The following is a 4,480-nucleotide window of genomic DNA, read 5'->3' as shown; positions in this document are numbered from 1 at the left end:
GTTGGGGTGGGGGCTGGGTCGCACTCTGCACTTTCGAGCTAGTGACCAGGTGGCTGCTGGTGCAGGGACCTCACCACGGGAGGCCTGAGCCTGCTTCCTCTGAAACAGAAGGCGTAGCCTGGGAAGGACCTTTGCTGCTTCCAGCTTCCAGCTTCCAGCATGGGGAAGTGAGTTTTTATAAAATTGCCCTCCACGTGGTTCTGAGAGTTTTCACTCTCGGGGACGCTGCAAAGCTCCGATGGAGAGGCTCAGGCACGTGCTTGTGCCGGGAGAGCACAGGGTGAGTGCTCTCCGTAGCTGCGGGCCAAGTGGCCCCTGCGCCCATACAGCTGTTTCCAGGGCCTCGTGTGAAAAAGTCTTAGTAATTTTATGTTGATTACATGTTAAAGTGATATTTTTGATATATTAGGTTAAATATATCACTAGCGTTGATTTTACCCTTTCAAAAAATCCTTTTCAATGTGGAGACTAGGAAACTTAGAATTACGTATGGGCTGGGTGCGGTGGCTCAGGCCTGTAATCCCAGCACTTTGGGAGGCCGAGGCGGGCGAATCACCTGAGGTCGGGAGTTCGAGACCAGCCTGGCCAACATGGTAAAACCCCCTCTCTACTAAAAATACAAAAATTAGCAGGCATGGTAGCAGGCGCCTGTAATCCCAGCTACTCAGGAGGCTGAGGCAGGAGAATCCCTTGAACCCAGGAGGCGGAGGTTGCAGTGAGCCGAAGTCACACCACTGCACTGCAGCCTGGGCAACAGAGTGAGACTTTGTCTCAACAACAACAAATTAGAATTATATATGTAGCCCACTTTTATTTCTGTTAGACAGTGCTGATCTCTACCAAGTTTAAAATAGCAAGACCAGCAACATGGCAAAACCACGTCTCTACAAAAATTAGCTGGGTGTGGTGGTGGGTGCCTGGGGTCCCAGCTACTCGGGAGTCTGAGGTGGGAGGATCACTTGGGCCCTGGAGGTCGAGGCTGCAGTGAGCCTTACAGCACCTGTGCAGCAGAGCGAGACTCTGTCTCAAAAATAAGTAAGAACAGGATGAGGTGCCTGATCTGTCAAATTCAGAAGCTGTATTATAAAAGCATTCTATCAGTGTTATAATGATATAATGTTAATTTCAATCTCTGATATCTTTTAAATCATAAAAGTAATACACATTTATGCAGGTATTTTGATTTATTAACTCAAATGTTATGCAAATTATTTGTCCTTATTGATAATATTTTAAACAAGCTTCTTAGCTATAAAGAAGTCTTTCAGGTATTTCATTTGGAAAATTCCGACTGAGATAAGGATTAGTATTTGTGCAAAAGCCCACCATAAAACATTGCTATTTGTGTCTTCACTGGTCATCCGAAAATTTTCTTCACGGTCCTATGCGAAAAAGAAATAGACAGGTTTAGTGTCATAAAGTACTTAACTCATGATTTTGAGGGGAGGGTTGTTGTGGGCATTCAAGGTATTTAATATTACCCAATTAATACCTTACACCAATGTATCCGTGCAGTCTGCTTTTCTAAACCAGAATCCATTGCTTAGCCAAGTATAAGAGAGTAAAAATCAACCTTATAAAAGATGTTTTTGTATTTTGGTGTAAAATATCAGGAATTTGACCTATTTATATATTTTATTTGCTACCATCAGGCAAAGCGAACATTACCCAATAGTGGTAGATTTCATCATTTGAGTCCAGCTTTTATGCTAGGCATTAGACCAAGCACTTGCATGCCTTATTTGCTTATCACACCTGTCCTTATCTACCTGGTAAGGAAACTGAAGCTTAGAGATGACACAGATTACTGACGTGTAGATGAGATTTAAGCCCATATCTGACCAACACCCACTTAGTGTAGTGACTCAAAAAGCACCTAATGTCATAAGAATAAAATTGTGATTTGGAAAGAGCATACACGAGTCTCTACAGATATATAGGGTGCATTTGGAAGCATTCATTCTGCAAGCTCACACCCTGTGCTGCTGGGCACTTTGTTAGGCACAGGGCATTAAAAGATGAATGAACTGAAATTCTCTTTCCTAGAGGAGCTCATGGTCCAGCAGACAGAGTGAAGAAAAATTGCTCTCTCCAGTCCCTGTGAGTCCACACAGTTCTACCTCAGAGAAAAAGAGTGAAGAACAGGCAGTTCATTCTTTCCTTGGTCCAGGGGCTTTGCGTTGAGAAATGCGTTACTAGTAGCAAGAGATAAAATAAGCTGAATAGGCAGACTGACCCTTTGATAGTTTTGTTCTTTGACTATTTGCCCAATTTGTTCAATTAGATATTCAAGCTTGAAGGTAAGTTCATTAACTTTGTCCTTTGCTTGAGCAATGGCCGCATCAAGGTCGTGTTCTCCAACTCGAATATCTAAGTGGATCCTCTGTACAAACAGTAAAAAGGAAAAAATGGCATGTTTTTAAAAGCAGCTCCACTCTTTTTCCTTACTTTCTCACTCTTGTATCCTCCCATTCTTCTGTCCTTCCTTTTTCTCCCTTCCCCCTTTTCATAAGCAGGGCGCTACTTCACTCTTCAGCTCCCTTTTTTCCCTCAGTGCCACTCTTCCTTGTTCTACTTGGTAGTAATAATAATGCATTAAATGGTGAATTACTGACCTTACAGTATATTTATACCTTCCTGAACATCAAATTAACTATTAGGTAAATGACTTTGGTCTGGAGAAAATTTGATTAACACGTTCTGTGGGAAATTTTCTTTACATATAACTAAATTTCTTATGCTAAAGTACAAATTGTTTTCATCAGTTCTGAACACATTTAGAAAATAGCCAATCACCATCTACCATGTAAGAGTTTTATTTATTAGAATTCCATTATTAATTCACCCTTCAGCCTTCACTTGTTTTCAAGCCTGAATAATCACAGTTCTTTTAACCTTCCCTCACGGCTCTTATTTTTCAACCCTTTAATCAACTTCATGGCTCTCCTTTGAACCCCTTCCAAGCTCTCCAGCTCCCTCTTTGGTTGCTGCGATGAGATCTGGGCATAGGACTTTAATAAGTTTCTAGCCAGTTTGAGTGTAATGGAGCTGCATACCAGTGTCATGCTTGAATAGTGCTGACGCTGTGTTCATCAACAAGGACATAGGAAGCATGTACTTACCAGCCTATTCCCTCCAAATGACACAAGCCTTGTAGAATTAGATTCTAAGCAAATGATGTGTTCACCAGGTGAATGTGAAGTAAAATAGAATGTCCCCTGCGGGCCATATAGCTTCGACAATATTACCTAGGATTAAGGATTTCCATAGATTGAGTTTATTATTTCCTAGTTTCCATTCTTAAAAATAAATCTCGTCTATATATTATCTAGTAAAAAATTGTGCCATTCCTAAACAAGAAATCAAATGGCTAATAAACATGAAAAATATTCAGCCTTGCTAGTAATTAAAAAATTCAAACTACAGTAAGATAGCCCTTGTTCATTGTCAGATTGACAAAGATTTAAAAGTATCCAGTGATAGTATGGAGAAAACACTCTCCCACTACTGTTGTCCCACAGAATATCCAAGAACTGTGGAACAACTACAAAAGGTGTAACTTGACACATAATGGGAGTACCGGATGGAAGAGAAACAGAGAAAAGAAAAGAAGAAATATTTGAAGCAATAAGGACTCAGAATTTTTCCCCAAATTAATATCAGATACCAAGCCATAGATTCAGGAAGCTCAGAGTATACCAAACAGGATTAATCCCCTCACCCCCTCATGAAATCCCCTCAACCCCAAAATGAAACCAAAAAGCTATACCTAGGAATATCATTAAAACTGCAGAGAAGCAAACACGAATAAGAAAATCTTGAGCAGCCAGAGGGGGGAAAAACCTTACAGAGCAGCAAACGTAAAAATTGCATCTGACCTCTCCTCAGAAGCTATGCAAGCAAGAAGAGAGTAGAGTGAAATATTTAATGTATTGGGAATAAAAAATGACCAACCTAGACTTTGGTATCCTGCAAAATTATCCTGCAAGAGGGAGTAAAGTGTTTCTCAAACAAATAAAAACTGAAGGAATTTTTGCTGGTAGATCTGCCTTGTAAGAAATGTTAAAAGAAGTTCTTCAGAAAGAAGGAAAATTATGTAGGTCAGAAACTCTAATCTACATAAAGGATGAGCATTAGAAAAGTGGAGGTAAAATTAAAACTTTCTATTATTTTTTTTTTCTTTGACGGAGTCTCGCTCTGTTGCCCAGCCTGGAGTGCAGTGGCGCAATCTCGGTTCACTGCAAGCTCCGCCTCCCGGGTTCATGCTATTATCCTGCCTTAGCCTCCGGAGTAGCCAGGACTACAGGCACTCGCCACCATGCCCAGCTAATTTTTTGTATTTTTAGTAGAGACAGGGTTTCACCATGTTGGCCTGGATGGTCTCGATCTCTTGACCTCATGATCTGCCTGTCTCGGCCTCCCAAAGTGCTGGGATTACAGGTGTGAGCCACCGCGCCCAGCCTCTATTTTCTTATTCTTT

General features: G+C 41.1%; 1 long non-coding RNA gene across 1 annotated transcript in view; it reads right to left on the bottom strand.

Moving 5' to 3' along the window:
* Positions 1-1,169: 1,169 nt before the first annotated feature.
* The window catches only part of LOC105532671, an 8,846-nt gene continuing 5,535 nt past the window's right edge, over positions 1,170-4,480 (bottom strand). Inside the window, exons 2-4 of the long non-coding RNA XR_001005030.1 lie at positions 3,123-3,248; positions 2,237-2,383; positions 1,170-1,382 (exon numbers count right to left, since the gene is read on the bottom strand). This is a non-coding gene — a long non-coding RNA (uncharacterized LOC105532671). The remainder of the gene's footprint in view (positions 1,383-2,236; positions 2,384-3,122; positions 3,249-4,480) is intronic.

Source organism: Mandrillus leucophaeus, unplaced genomic scaffold (assembly GCF_000951045.1).
Source record: "Mandrillus leucophaeus isolate KB7577 unplaced genomic scaffold, Mleu.le_1.0 Scaffold98, whole genome shotgun sequence".
Lineage (NCBI taxonomy): Eukaryota > Metazoa > Chordata > Mammalia > Primates > Cercopithecidae > Mandrillus > Mandrillus leucophaeus.
The sequence above is the reverse complement of the archived record's forward strand: the minus strand, read 5'-3'. Positions and strand labels throughout refer to the sequence as shown.